Below are 16,975 nucleotides of genomic sequence, written 5' to 3'. Positions count from 1 at the left end.
AGTAATGGTTTAATTACTGCCACCTTAAAAGCCTGTGGTACATAGCCAACTAACAAAGATAGATTGATCATATTTAAGATCGAAGCATTAAATAATGGTAGGGCTTCCTTGAGCAGCCTGGTAGGAATGGGGTCTAATAAACATGTTGATGGTTTGGATGAAGTAACTAATGAAAATAACTCAGACAGAACAATCGGAGGAGAAGAGTCTAACCAAATACCGGCATCACTGAAAGCAGCCAAAGATAACGATACGTCTTTGGGATGGTTATGAGTAATTTTTTCTCTAATAGTTCAAATTTTGTTAGCAAAGAAAAGTCATGAAGTCATTACTAGTTAAAGTTAATGGAATACTCAGCTCAATAGAGCTCTGACTCTTTGTCAGCCTGGCTACAGTGCTGAAAAGAAACCTGGGGTTGTTCTTATTTTCTTCAATTAGTGATGAGTAGAAAGATGTCCTAGCTTTACGGAGGGCTTTTTTATAGAGCAACAGACTCTTTTTCCAGGCTAAGTGAAGATCTTCTAAATTAGTGAGACGCCATTTCCTCTCCAACTTACGGGTTATCTGCTTTAAGCTACGAGTTTGAGAGTTATACCACGGAGTCAGACACTTCTGATTTAAAGCTCTCTTTTCAGAGGAGCTACAGCATCCAAAGTTGTCTTCAATGAGGATGTAAAACTATTGACGAGATACTCTATCTCACTTACAGAGTTTAGGTAGCTACTCTGCACTGTGTTGGTATATGGCATTAGAGAACATAAAGAAGGAATCATATCCTTAAACCTAGTTACAGCGCTTTCTGAAAGACTTCTAGTGTAATGAAACTTATTCCCTACTGCTGGGTAGTCCATCAGAGTAAATGTAAGACAGACAGACAGAAGGGAGACAGAAGGGAGTTTTCAGGGAATACTGTTAAGTCTTCTATTTCCATACCATAAGTCAGAACAAGATCTAAGATATGATTAAAGTGGTGGGTGGACTCATTTACTTTTTGAGCAAAGCCAATAGAGTCTAATAATAGATTAAATGCAGTTAAATGCAGAGAAACTCACAGTAACGACCAGGTGGACGATAGATAATAACAAATAAAACTGGTTTTTGGGACTTCCAATTTGGATGGACAAGACTAAGAGACAAGCTTTCAAATGAATTAAAGCTCTGTCTGGGTTTTTGATTAATTAATAAGCTGGAATGGAAGATTGCTGCTAATCCACCGCCCCGGCCCGTGCTACGAGCATTCTGACAGTTAGTGTGACTCGGGGGTGTTGACTCATTTAAACTAACATATTCATCCTGCTGTAACCAGGTTTCTGTTAGGCAGAATAAATCAATATGTTGATCAATTATTATATCATTTACCAACAGGGACTTAGAAGAGAGAGACCTAATGTTTAATAGACCACATTTAACTGTTTTAGTCTGTGGTGCAGTTGAAGGGTGCTATATTATTTTTTCTTTTTGAATTTTTATGCTTAAATAGATTTTTGCTGGTTATTGGTAGTCTGGGAGCAGGCACCGTCTCTACGGGGATGGGGTAATGAGGGGATGGCAGGGGGAGAGAAGCTGCAGAGAGGTGTGTAAGACTACAACTCTGCTTCCTGGTCCCAACCCTGGATAGTCACGGTTTGGAGGATTTAAGAAAATTGGCCAGATTTCTAGAAATGAGAGCTGCTCCATCCAAAGTGGGATGGATGCCGTCTCTCCTAACAAGACTAGGTTTTCCCCAGAAGCTTTGCCAATTATCTATGAAGCCCACCTCATTTTTTGGACACCACTCAGACAGCCAGCAATTCAAGGAGAACATGCGGCTAAACATGTCACTCCCGGTCCGATTGGGGAGGGGCCCAGAGAAAACTACAGAGTCCGACATTGTTTTTGGCAAAAGTTACACACCGATTTAATGTTAATTTTAGTGACCTCCGATTGGCGTAACCGGGTGTCATTACTGCCGACGTGAATTACAATCTTACCAAATTTACGCTTAGCCTTAGCCAGCAGTTTCAAATTTCCTTCAATGTCGCCTGCTCTGGCCCCCGGAAGACAATTGACTATGGTTGCTGGTGTCGCTAACTTCACATTTCTCAAAACAGAGTCGCCAATAACCAGAGTTTGATCCTCGGCGGGTGTGTCGTCGAGTGGGGAAAAAACGGTTAGAAATGTGAACGGGTTGGCGGTGTACACGGGGCTTCTGTTTAGGGCTACGCTTCCTCCTCACAGTCACCCAGTCAGCCTGCTTTCCCCCGGCTGCTCGGGATCTGCCAGGGGGGAACTAACGCGGCTAAGCTACCTTGGTCCGCACCGACTACAGGGGCCTGGCTAGCTGTAGAATTTTCCACGGTGCGGAGCCGAGTCTCCAATTCGCCCAGCCTGGCCTCCAAAGCTACGAATAAGCTGCACTTATTACAAGTACCATTACTGCTAAAGGAGGCCAAGGAATAACTAAACATTTCACACCCAGAGCAGAAAAGTGCGGGAGAGACAGGAGAAGCCGCCATGCTAAATCGGCTAAGAGCTAGTAGCTACGCTAAGCTAGCTGATTCCTAAAAACACGCAAAGTGAATAATGTGTAAATAATTTAGAGGTGATTCAGCAGAAGGAGTGCTTTAGTTAAGGCACGTAAAGATTACACTGGGAAACAAATCGTAATCTAGATAACTAGATCAATCTAACTGCGCAGATTAAACAGCTAACAGATACAGAAAAACACCGCTGTGCTCCGGAACAGGAAGTGATACAATACCGCAGTGAGAGCCAACCACCAGTAGAGGCAAGCCAATATATATATATATATATATATAATATATATATATATATATATATGCGGCACAATTTGTGTTTGGGGTGAATTGCCACAGTAGTTAAGCGTTAGACACCAAGCTTGGTATGGTGACTGGGGGCACTAAAGGGGAAGTCTTTGGGGCTCTGAAGTTGAAAGCGACAGACACACTGTGTAGCAGCTGCAGTCTGCGTTGTGTTGTTATGACTCCGCCCATTCACTCCCTTCGGGATGCAAACTCATGATCCTCGCCATGGGAGTCGGAGGACTCTCTAATCCAGGGGTGCCCAAGTTCGGTCCTTGAGATCTACCTTCCTGACACTCTTAGTTGTCTCCCTGCTCCAACACACCTGAATCCAGTGAAAGACTCATTAAAAGCCTGCTAACGAGTCTTTCATTGGATTCAGGTCTGTTGGAGCAGGGAGACAACTAAGAGTGTCAGGAAGGTAGATCTCGAGGACCGAACTTGGACACCCCTGCTCTAATCAGAAGGCTAAAACCCAGGCCTCTAGCCTCTGTGACCAGAGAATCCTTTTGATCTGTTGGGAGTGAGGTTTACTAACTACATATGCACAGCGACACCTGCTGGCCTCTGTTGCAACTGTCAGCCTTACGAGGTCTGTCCATAAAGTATAGGTCCTTTTTATTTTTTTCAAAAACTATATGGATTTCATTCATATGTTTTTATGTCAGACATGCTTGAATCCTCGTGCGCATGCGTGAGTTTTTCCACGCCTGTCGGTGACGTCATTCGTCTGTGAGCACTCCTTGTGGGAGGAGTCGTCCAGCCCCTCGTCGGAATTCCTTTGTCTGAGAAGTTGCTGAGAGACTGGCGCTTTGTTTGATCAAAATTTTTTCTAAACCTGTGAGACACATCGAAGTGGACACGGTTCGAAAAATTAAGCTGGTTTTCGGTAAAAATTTTAACAGCTGATGAGAGATTTTGAGGTGATACTGTCGCTTTAAGGACTTCCCACGGTGCGAGACGTCACGCTGTGCTCTCAGGCGGCGTCATCAGCCTGTTTCAAGCTTAAAACCCCCACATTTCAGGCTCTATTGATCCAGGACGTCGTGAGAGAACAGAGACGTTTCAGAAGAAGTCGGTTTCAGCATTTTATCCGGATATTCCACTGTTAAAGGAGATTTTTTTAATGAAAGACGTGCGGACGGGTCCGCGCGTCGGGACGCAGCCGACGCGGTGCGGTGGCACAGGAAAAACACCTCCGTGTTGATAACCATTTGTAAAATCCAGGCGGCTTTTGATGGCTTTCAGTGGAGTGAGTATATGAGAAATTGTTTAACAGCTGGACATGTTCCAACTTGTCCTTAAGGCTTCCAACAGAGGTGTTTTTCTTGTGGCGGAGCGTCGCGGCGGCTGCGAGCCGACGCTGCAATCCGCCCACATATCTTTCATTAAAAAAATCTCCTTTAACAGTGGAATATCCGGATAAAATGCTGAAACCGACTTCTTCTGAAACTTCTCTGTTCTCTCACGACGTCCTGGATCAATAGAGCCTGAAATGTGGAGGTTTTAAGCTTGAAACAGGCTGACGACGGCGCCTGAGAGCGCTGCACGACGTCTCGCTCCGTGGGAAGTCCTTAAAGCGACAGTATCACCTCAAAATCTCTCATCAGCTGTTAAAATTTTTACCGAAAACCAGCTTAATTTTTCGAACCATGTCCACTTCGATGTGTCTCACAGGTTTAGAAAAAATTTTGATCAAACAAAGCGCCAGTCTCTCAGCAACTTCTCAGACAAAGGAATTCCGACGAGGGGCTGGACGACTCCTCCCACAAGGAGTGCTCACAGGTGAATGACGTCACCGACAGGCGTGGAAAAACTCACGCATGCGCACGAGGGTTCAAGCATGTCTGACGTAAAAACATATGAATGAAATCCATATAGTTTTTGAAAAAAATAAAAAGGACCTATACTTTATGGACAGCCCTCGTATATATTTGAACAGACCACAACCTGCTCTGCTATGCACAGCCACAGTAATTAAGCAATCGACACCAAACTTGGTATGGTGACTGGGGGCACCAAGGGGGAGGTCACTGGACCCTTAGGTTGAAAGCGCACGTGCACGAACACACACACACACACACACACACACACACACACACACACACACACACACACACACACACACACACACACACACACACACACACACACACAGTCAGCCTTATATAGGCTTTGAAGGATTACGTCAAAACTACTTCATGGATTCTCACCAAATTTTCACCACAGATACATATTAGGCCATGGAAGACTCCAATAAATTTTGGAGATATTCTGGATCAAGATTTCTCTTTGTATAGGGTTTGAATGATTACTTCAAAACTACTTCACAGATTCTCACCAAATTTGCACCACAGATAGATATTAGGACATGGAAAACTCCACTGAATTTTGGATCCGGATTGGTAACTCAGCTAGTTACGTATAAGCTAAAATGTTTCAAGCTATTTTATTTATTTAGTTATTTATTTTTGATTTTCCATCATAACGCTGTGCTTTTGTTATAGCTCCAACAGGGGGCGCCATAAGTTAACAGTCGGCAGATGGAAATGTTAAACGTTAGATTCCTCGTTAAGTCGTTTGGTTGCAGCAAACTGACCTTTTGACTTCTTGTCGCCCTAAATGTGATGATAATTGTGTGCCGTGCTGAAGTCTGATACAATGCTCAAATTATCTATTTTTAAGGTAAGTAGAGCTAATTAAATTAGCTGACGAACAGCTAATGGTTAACACGTCAATTGTGCTAATAAAAGATTTAAACTAGTTCTAATGGTGCGTTATCGTTATGTTTTATCGATGGAGCTGATAGTTTTGGGCTGCAGATTTATATACATATTAAATAACATAAAGTAAATACAGTTGGTCACCAGAGCAACGACCTAAGGAGGCTCTTTTTTTTTTTTGTTTTCACCCGGTTTGTTTGTGAACACACGACAGCTCGCTGTGCTAATTATCAAACTTTATACACTTAAACTACCCCAGTGGTTAGACACCATTCTTTTTTCAAAGGTCAAGGTCAGGAAAAAAAAGGTAAACATCCCTATCCTTTAATATTGAATTAATTTTCAAAAATTCATATCTCTTTCCAAACTAATCAAATTGCTTTCAAATTTGATAGACAATCTGCAGGAACTGACCATGTTTGATCCAGATCGCAAATTTTGTAGCTATTTGAATTTTACATTGAAATTACCATTTGATGTATGTTTAACTCCGTCAACAAAGCTGGGTGGAGGTTATGTTTTCACGTTTGTTTGTTTGTCTGCTTTGTGAATGGCCTGGAACCCACAAAAGAGAATTCATATTATGATAGGCAAGCACTGATTCAGTTTTCAAGGTCATAAGTCAAAGGTCAAAGTCAGGAAAAATCTTGGAAAATTGGAAAAATCCCTTTCTTTAAAAATTCATAATTCTGTCAAAAAAGATTGAATTTCTTCTATATTTGAGAATGTTATGTAGGATGGTATCCTTTACCAACTGACAGAGTTTGATCTGGATCTGATCCAGATTACAGTTTGTGGCCATTTAAATTTAACATTGAAAATCCAGTTTAATGTATATTTTACAATATATCTTAATCAAACGTGCCCCAATCACTCTCATATTTGAAAATGAGGTTGCAGACTGGCACTCACTATTACCTGATAAAGTCTGATCCAGAGCTAATCCGGATTGTGCATTTTTTGTCCATTTGAATTTAATATTGAAAAGCTCATTTTGTGTGTGTGTGTGTGTGTGCGTGTGAGATCCGCATTAGTAATTGGCCCATGTTTTAGGCCGGATGCCCTTCCTGATGCAACTCCAGTTTCACCTGGAGAAACACACACACACAGCTGCTGGTGTTCCAAAGAGGTCTCCCATCCAAGTACTAACCAGATGCTGCGCTGCTTAGCTCCTGAGATCTGACAGGATCAGACTGACACAGAGAAGACCAGTGAAAAGCCCATTTAATGTACATTTTGCTTTATGTCTCAATCAAAAGTGCCTCAGTCACTCTCATTTTTTTGTTCTGGATTTACCTACACCACAAAAACTGGATGGAGGTTCCTATTTTATGCCTGTTTGTCTTCCAGTTATCAATTGGAAACCAAGTGCCAAAAAGCAATGACACAATGTGCACAGCAGAGAAAAAAAAAATGTTCTATGAAAATTATCTGAGAAAGAATTCAGAAACCAAAAAAGTTGGGGAAAAAAAAACACTGACATCGCCACAAAAACTACTTTAATTCAAGTGCATGAACTAAATACATCCTCCTGATATGTGATCACATCTAATTTAAGTCACTTCTAACAGGAGTTTGACCTTGAAAATATTTTCCGAGGTAAAATTTTGTGGAATTGGAAACTAGTGTTGGTGGATGTTTGGGCTCTACGAGTGCAGTGCTCTAGTTTGCATTATATCTCAACAAAGAATGGCCATGTCATTCAAATATTCATATTTGGGTGATTCTTAGACTACGGGCACTTATTATGTCCTTTGATCATTTTGTATGAAAAACAGAAAAAAGGGGAAATTTCACACTTTTATAGTTATCTTTACAATGAAAGTGTGTTAAGAAATTTGTTCTAGTAGTCTATGATGACTTTTTCACCTATTTTCAGCATCATTATATGCAAATATTGCCGTTTTGTGCTTGTCCCGCACCCAGACTTTTGATCTTCAATGATAAAAATGAATGGTAAAGAAACGTTTTTTCTAATGTTTTAAAATATCTCTGAATAAAATATCAGTAAAATAATCAAAACATAATTGGGGTATTCAGTGTCATACAACTGTTGTAATTTTTTTAAACAAAATGAAAGTTGTCCCACACTATTGGCGTAATTTCCACCACAACACTGTAATGTCCCTTTAAACAGTTTGTATGAAAGATTGTTTGGGTAGTTTCTATGGAGATAAACAGTGACATCAGAGCACATGTATATAGCGCCAAATCACAACAAACAGTTGCCCCAAGGCGCTTTATATTGTAAGGCAATGGTGTGGTGGAAATTACATTTACAAGGCCAATAGTGCCCGTAGTTAAAGAATCACCCATTTACCTAATGGAAAGCCATACCAAATGTGACCTTGACCTTGAATTTTGAAGGACAAAGCTCAAGGTCACAGTTAAACAAAAGGTCAAATTCACTTACTTGACTATAACTTTGGATTTAATTGTCACAGAAACTTGCAACTTGATTCATATTTTAGCTTATGAAAACAGTTGGACCAAATATGACCTTGATGTTAACTTTTGACCTTGAAAAGTTCACCTAAGGTCAAAGTTTTGGGAATAAATTATTCATGAGAATTTGCAAAAATATCCTTGAACATTACAGCAGGGGTGGTGGCCAAGTGGTTAGTGCACTTGGCTTCAGTGCGGAAGGTTCCTGGTTCAAACCCCACCCCTGCCACATTACTCCATGTAATGTGGAGTTGAGTAAAACTTGTGCCAATTCAACATGCAGATCCACTTTGGGTTTGTTGTGGCAAACGGGATCAGCCAAAGGGACTTTTTATTCTTGCACAGGGTCATAATCTAAAACATTGTGATAATAATTAGTCAATTATAAAAGGTCAAAGGTCAAGGTCAAACAATTGGCTATAACAGAGACTTCTGTTGTAATGACAAGATCATACAACAAAATACTCATTATTATGATATCAGCATCTAAAACTACGACTGACTCCTGGAAATGACATCAACATACAATAAAATATTGCTGATATCAGGTGGGATAGGCTCCAGCCCCCAGGGGCCCTTAATTGGAGTAAGCGGGTGAAAATGAGTGATGAGTGTGTGAGCTTTCAAGAGCAAGAGAATAAAAGGACTTTGACCTTGAATTTTTTTCCCCAAGGTAAAAAGTTGTAGAATAGGAGACCGTAGTCTCGTTTGAACCGTCCGTGATGTCGTGGGATTTGACCATTTACGGTGACCTCCATTTAATATATACACAGCATAACTTCACACAGATAAATGGTGTACAGTTTTGTTTTTGGCTGCAATCACTGAAGCAGTCACGAAAAGCTTTTTTTTTTTTTTTGTTTCCGGGTGGAGAAGAAAAGGTGAGGAGGTGGGAGACGACGTGCCGTTAAGTGTTAGCTTACACAGCTAACCAGAGTAGCTGCGTTCTTTCGCCTGCAAAACCGCCTCCACACGTTTGAGCTCCGGATCATAAACGAACCACAACACATGTCCACTTTCCCACCGCATCCTCACCTTTTCTTTGTATTTTCAATTTGTTTGCGTGTAATTTGCCCAAAAACTCATCGAAACTGCCGTGGTTTTTACCCCAGAAGTAGAGAAATTACGTCATATTTTATCCCTTTAGCGCCCGCCCCCAAACAAGACTGCAGTCTCCTTTTGGAAACTAGTTTTGGCGAAGGTTTGCACTCTATTTTTATTTTATTACGTCCACCAAGGATGGAATAAATCATTCACCCTAACCCCACCTGTATTGGATAAAAATGTGTGTGTGTTTTTTTAATTCACTTATTGTCTGTGTACAGGTGGAGAACCCGTCCTGCCTCTGGGGTCGTGCTGTTGTGGGTCCGGATGGTGACATGGAACAGTACAACAATCTTCAGGTGCAGATGAACCTCTTCTACAATGATGGCACACGTGACCCACGTGAGCTACAGCCTGTGACGTTGGAGGAAGGACAGGTAACATCCTTCAGCATTACACAGCACATCTATGTAGAAACACTGGAACTGGACAAGAACATGACATGTCGTATTTCTCTCAGGTGTGTGTGGTGTATTGTTCGGCGCTGAAGTCGTGGTGTCGGGCCACGGTCAACCTCAGTCTTGAAGGATTCGGTGTCTTCTCGGGTTTCTGTGCTTCCTTGTCGATCACGGAGAACAAATTGTTGTTCCGTCATGCCAGTAAGACCAGAACCACACCAGATCTTCACACTGATCACACCAATTAGACCAGAACCTCACCGGACCTCCACACTGATCACACCAATTAGACCAGAACCTCACCGGACCTCCACACTGATCACACCAATCAGACCAGAATCTTTCACAGACTTAGTCCAGAGCAGCAGGAGTGTTTTGTCTTTGACTGGAGCAGCACACAGTGTGTAACAGTCTGTAATGGATCAGCTGATGGTCCGTTAAAATAGAACCTGTGTTGTTGTAGAGCAGGTCCACAGTTCTTAGAGCCATGAAACACATCAGTTTTCAGTGTGTGTGTGTGTGTGTGTGTGTGTGTGTGTGTATCATTAATTTGTTTCTGGTTCTTTCAAGGGTACGAGTTGCCATTCAGAAGTTTCTTCTGCTGCCTTTCTGGGTGAGGAGGTTCCACCTTGCGGGAATCAAACCAACAACCCTGCAAGTGTCCATCTTTGAGGAGAAGGCAGAACTTATGTAAGACTGACTATTGACGTCTGTGATAATCAGTCACCAAATATAAACTCAGGCCTGAAACACACGCTTCATGCTGTTGACTTCATTTTGGCGGCCGTGGTAACAGATGACAGCTTACACACCACCTGCATGAGGACAAGTCCCAGAATCATATCTCATGTAATGGCTGCCACGCCCATCCTAGAAAGAGACCCAGATGTCTATTTTTCAGTGCAAAATGCACAAAAGTAATTTTGTTATCATACCGGTAACATTAAATAATTAACACCTTTTACTGGAGTTTCTACAACCCCTGGCAAAAATTATGGAATCACCGGCCTCTGAGGATGTTCATTCAGTTGTTTAATTTTGTAGAAAAAAGCAGATCACAGACATGACACAAAACTAAAGTCATTTCAAATGGCAACATCTGGCTTTAAGAAACACTATAAGAAATCAAGAAAAAAAATTGTGGCAGTCAGTAACGGTTACTTTTTTAGACCAAGCAGAGGGAAAAAAAATATGGAATCACTCAATTCTGAGGAAAAAATTATGGAATCATGAAAAACAAAAGAACGCTCCAACACATCACTAGTATTTTGTTGCACCACCTCTGGCTTTTATAAACAGCTTGCAGTCTCTGAGGCATGGACTTAATGAGTGACAAACAGTACTCTTCATCAATCTGGCTCCAACTTTCTCTGATTGCTGTTGCCAGATCAGCTTTGCAGGTTGGAGCCTTGTCATGGACCATTTTCTTCAACTTCCAAAGATTTTCAATTGGATTAAGATCCGGGCTATTTGCAGGCCATGACATTGACCCTATGTGTCTTTTTGCATGGAATGTTTTCACAGTTTTTGCTCTATGGCAAGATACATTATCATCTTGAAAAATGATTTCATCATCCCCAAACATCCTTTCAATTGATGGGATAAGAAAAGTGTCCAAAATATCAATGTAAACTTGTGCATTTATTGATGATGTAATGACAGCCATCTCCCCAGTGCCTTTACCTGACATGCAGCCCCATATCATCAATGACTGTGGAAATTTACATGTTCTCTTCAGGCAGTCATCTTTATAGTTTTCATTGGAACGGCACCAAACAAAAGTTCCAGCATCATCACCTTGCCCAATGCAGATTCGAGATTCATCACTGAATATGACTTTCATCCAGTCATCCACAGTCCCACGATTGCTTTTCCTTAGCACTTGTAACCTTGTTTTTTTCTGTTTAGGTGTTAATGATGGCTTTCGTTTACTTTTCTGTATGTAAATCCCATTTCCTTTAGGCGGTTCTTACAGTTCGGTCACAGCCGTTGAATCCAGTTTCCTCCACATTGTTCCTCATTTATTTGTTGTGGCATTTTCGATTTTTGAGACATATTGCTTTAAGTTTTCGCTTGACGCTTTGATGTCTTCCTTGGTCTACCAGTTGTTTGCCTTTAACAACCTTCCCATGTTGTTTGTATTTGGTCCAGAGTTTAGACACAGCTGACTGTGGAACAACCAAAATCTTTTGGCAACATTGCGTGATGATTTACCCTCTTTTAAGAGTTTGATAATCCTCTCCTTTGTTTCAATTGACATCTCTCGTGTTGGAGCCATGATTCATGTCAGTCCACTTGATGCAAAGCTCTCCAAGGTGTGATCACTCCTTTTTAGATGCAGACTAACGAGCAGATCTGATTTGATGCAGGTGTTAGTTTTGGGGATGAAAATTTACAGGGTGATCCCATAATTTTTTCCTCAGAATTGAGTGAGTCCATATTTTTTCCCTCTGCTTGGTCTAAAAAAGTATCCGTTACTGACTGCCACAATTATTTTTCCTGATTTCGTATAGTGTTTCTTAAAGCCAGGAAGTTGCCATTTGAAATGACTTTAGTTTTGTGTCATGTCTGTGATCTGCTTGTTTTCTACAATATTAAACAACTGAATGAACATCCTCCGAGGCCGGTGATTCCATAATTTTTGCCAGGGGTTGTATCAGTGGAGAAGAAATCACAGACATGAAAAACATGAATGCCTTTTTTTTATTCAATCCATTTCAAAAATTACAAAAAGTCATATGACTGCTGTCCATTTCCAAGAAGTCACTTTCTGCTCTTCACATTTCCAGATGCTCCTCAAATTGTCAGGCTTTGGCCCTGGACCGGCCCAGAATCTGCTTTTGTCCCCCAGTCTCTCTCCATTTCCCTGTCTTGGTCCTTTTGTTCGGCTCTGACTGTTGAGTTTCTGTTTCTTACACTTTAGTCTTGGTTTTATGATTTGTTACACTTCACCCACGTTACGTTTGGTTCTAGTTTAGTCTCTGTTTCTTATTTAGTCATTCTGTGTTATCAAGTTAGGTTTTGAGAATTATGTCACACATCAGCCACTTACTGAGTTCCGATCTAGTTTAGTCTTTGTCTCATTTTCTGGTTATTCAGTCACTCTGTTTTGAGCACATTAGTCCCTCAGGTTTTTCTGTACACTCCTGCCACATGTTGAGTTCTCATCTAGTTTAGATCCAGCCTTTAATTTTCTGTTCTGTTTTGCCCTTTTTCATTTGTTTATCCTGTTTTTCACATTTGGATTCTAGATATCATCGTTTAACATTTGTTCTGTCACTGTCACATTTCTCTTTTTGCTGCTTTTGTCTGACACGCCCACCTGTCACTCCACTCTTGTCTCACTCAGCCACGCCTTCTTCTTGCACCTGCTTCTCATCACGCCCGATTAACCTCTGTATTTAAGTCCATGCTTTCCTCTGTTTCACTGCTAGTTCGTTGTGTGTGCTTTGCCTCATTCCAAGCCTCTCGTGTGTTTTCTGCCATAGCCTGTTTTTTGCCGTGTATGACCCTCGCCTGTCTTGACCTTGCCTTTTGCCTGAGCCCGTTACCTGCTTCTCTGTGCTGAAACCCCGCTTGTTTTTTGACTCCGCTTTTGCCTCCTCCGATACACCTGTTTGCCTGTGCTGGAACTCTGCTCGTTACTGACCACGCCGCCGCCTCACGACTGTCTGTACCTCCGCCTGCCTGCTTGTCACCCTGTGTATCGACCAGAGCCTGTTTTTGATTAAACCTTTTTCTAAATCCCACCTCTGAGCAATGAGTCTGCATTTGTGTCCACCTGCCTGTTGTGCCAAGTCCTCACAGTTCCTGACACAAATAGACTCACACAGAGCTCTGGGACTGGATCTGGATGATAAAAATAATCTATCAAATGAAAGCTGATGTAGCAACTTCAGCATGGGCCCAGTGCAAGATATATTGATGGGCCCTACATGCATGTTACTAGTATTAGGCGGCACGCGCAATCATGCACGCGCCACCCCACACTATGAGGCCTGTATAGATTTTTACCAACAGTCTGTTGGATTTTACAATCAAATAAATGACTTGGGTTATTATATTAGAAATTTCTTAAGAGGTCAAGAATCTAGATTTAACATCCAGCTCTGAATCGGGTCTGCACAACAGTCTACAGATCAACATACCTCATCATCACATCAGACAGCAGGGGAGGAGCTGTCTAATTCTTGGCAGTGCTGAAATCAGTGTGACGGACCCTAAGTTTATCATGTAGGGATGGCCTCTTGACTTGCAAGAAAAATTATTTTTGATTTCAGAATGAGCAGGAATCAAGTAGAATCAGGCCAAATGGGTAAAAAAAAAGCCACAGTTTGAGCCACAGTCAGGAGGGACAAATATTCAGACAGCTGAATAAGAATCCAGTTCGACTACTGAGAATGTGGGCGGATCCCGCCTCAACTGATTCATGCACATTCCATGTGTATCAGCTTTCAAATGCAGTCCAAATGTCGTTGGAACACAGTACAAATACCTAGAATTGCTGTTAGATTACAGTAAGAATAGTAAAGAATGTACCTCAAGTGCCATACAACTGGGAAACCAGGACAGAGAGTTTGCTTCAAGGCCTATAAGGTAATGATGAATCAGCTGTGTAATGTGCAGGATATGTCGAGCGCAGCGTGCACAGTGTGCATAAAGGTGCAATTGTAAAATTAGTTTCCAAAAGTAAAAAAGCCACAGAAGATACAGAGTGTGGAGAAAGACACAATCAAGGACACACAATGTGGGAAAACTGAATAGAATGCAACATAAACACACCTGTAAACTATAAATGCGCACGTGTCACATGCAGCGTCGCTGGCAGCGTGCCTTCAGTCTGTGTGATGGTACAGAAAACCTGTCCCTGCTTTAATGCACCATGTTGTGAAATGATTGTTCATGGGGGAACAGTTCCTGGTCTTTTGTCTGCAGTGGTTTCGAGTCAGTGGGACGGCTCAAGCGACACTCTACCTACACAACCTGCTGCAAGGTGAGCAACGTGCATTATCAAAGGTAGAGATGCTCTCCATGATGTTTTTATGGTTTAATTTGCATAACAAGTCACCCTCAAGGTGACGTACATGAGGTCCAGACCTGACTCAGCCTGGAAGCCCTCACCTCCTCCTTAACTTCTGTTGTTTCCTTTGTATGAAATCTGCGTCTGGCCACAGCCATGTGGTTCCATGCCCTTGTGTGGGCATTGGATGGGCTGTTACTTATGCTAATATAAAAATAAAGCCAGCAACAACTCAAGTGTCCTTAATAAAGGTTTTAATGACTCACAGCAAGGCAACAGGATCAGGAGTTTTCTGTTTGTGCCTACTTTTTTGGCCTTGTACTCATTATTATTTTTAGGTGTGTTTTTTATCCTTCACTATGCCTATTTGGTTTTGTGAAGGCTTGATGTGTTATTTTTTATATTTGTATTGTTTCTATTTATGAGCTTCATTGTTATTGATATATGTTTTTGTGTCTTTTCATGAATGTCTTTTTATATACTCTTTTTTTGTAAGTGTGTAGCCCTAAGGACAATAGTTTTAGGTTGAGCTTTTGTCCACTGGTGCCCATATGTGGTATATACAAGCTACAGCTGTTGATGTAGACCTTTTATATATTGGTAGGCCTTATTTTGGTACTCTTACGTGCTGATGTTTTTTTTTTTTTTGTAGTGTATTTTTTCTACAGTGGTGTTTTTTCTCATTTTTTTCTTATTATTTTCTTATCATCTTATTATTATTATCTGCTTTTGAATGTTTTGGTTTGTTACTATTAGTGTCTGCATTTGCATGTCTTGTGGAGTTCCACAGCTGTTTATGATTGGTGTTACCATAAAAGACGTCATTTCCTGAATGGCCTTACACACTGAGGAAGACCTAGTCGAAACGTGTCTGGGCTCCTGATCCTGTTGCCTTGCCATGAGTCAATAAAACCTTTATTAAGAAGGACACTTGAGTGTTGCTGGCTTTATTTTTATATTGACTTGGTTTTTGAGCCGTGAACCTCCACTCCTAGTCCCTGTGAGTGCTCGTTTTTCCTCTCCTCTGTTACTTATGCTAAACATTTGTTAATTAGGCTCAATAGGGCACGTGCTTTCAGTTAAAGAGGAGATGGAATTCATTAACGTAGGAACACAGTTGCGAACAATTCTGTGGTTGAAGACCACGTTGATGAATCAGAAATAGAGATTTCTTAAGAACCTTCTTAGGGACAGCTTAAGAAGGAATCTAAGAAGATTCTTAAGAAGATAGTGAATGAGGCTCATTGTCCTGAAAGATGAACCGTCGCCCCAGTCTGAGGTCAAGAGCACTCTGGAGCAGGTTTTCATCCAGGATGTCTCTGTACATTGCTGCATTCATCTTTCCCTCAATCCTGACTAGTCTCCCAGTTCCTGCTGCTGAAAAACATCCCCACAGCATGATGCTGCCACCACCATGCTTCACTGTAGGGATGGTGCCTGGTTTCCTCCAAACATGACACCAAAGAGTTCAATCTTTGTCTCATCAGACCAGAGAATTTTGTTTCTCCTGTTCTGAGAGTCCTTCAGCTGTCTTTTGTCAAACTCCAGGTGGGCTGCCATTTGCCTATTACTAAAGTGTGGCTTCTGTCTGGTCACTCTACCATACAGGCCTGATTGGTGGATTGCTGCAGAGATGGCTATCCTTCTGGAAGGTTCTTCTGTCTCCACAGAGGAATGCTGGAGCTGAGTGACCATCAGGTTCTTGGTCACCTCCCTGACTAAGGTCCTTCTCCCCTGATTGCTCAGTTTAGATGGGTGTCCAGTTCTAGGAAGAGTCCATGGTGGATCTGGACTTCTTCCATTTACAGATGATGGAGGCCACTGTGCTCATTGGGATCTTCAAAGCAACAGAAATGTTTCTGTACCCTTCCCCAGATTTGTCCCTCAATCCTGTCTCGGTCTACAGTCAATTCCTTTGACTTCATGCTTGGTTTGTGCTCTGACTGTCAACTGTGGGACCTTATATGTAGACAGGTGTGTCTTTCCAAATCATGTCCAATCAACTGAATTTACCCCAGATGGACTACAATTAAGCTGTAGAAACATCTCAAGGATGATCAGTGGAAGCAGGAGACATGGCAAAGACTGTGAATAGTTATGTACATGTGATTTCTTAGGGGTTTATATATATATATATATATATATATATATATATAATAAATTAGCAAAAATCTAAAAAAGTGGGGTATTGTGTGTAGAACTTTGGGGGAGGGAGAACTTTATCCATTTTGGAATAAAGCTGTAACATAACAAAATGTGGAAAAGGTGAAGCGCTGTGAACACTTTCTGGATGTACTGTACCCTGAGTCCCTCCTCTGCACACGTCCAAACCATCTCAGTCTATTTATAAGGGCAGACTACTTGGAATAGGTGGTAATTAAGTTATCTTGTCTGATCGGTCTTATGGTATTGATGCCAGATCCGTCATGGAGGTAGATTTCCTGTAGCCCACCCCAAACCAGAAAGACCCCCGACCTCTCCACA

This window comes from Thalassophryne amazonica, chromosome 8 (genome assembly GCF_902500255.1).
Source record: "Thalassophryne amazonica chromosome 8, fThaAma1.1, whole genome shotgun sequence".
Taxonomy (NCBI): Eukaryota; Metazoa; Chordata; class Actinopteri; order Batrachoidiformes; family Batrachoididae; genus Thalassophryne; species Thalassophryne amazonica.
Note: the sequence above shows the minus strand (reverse complement) of the source record.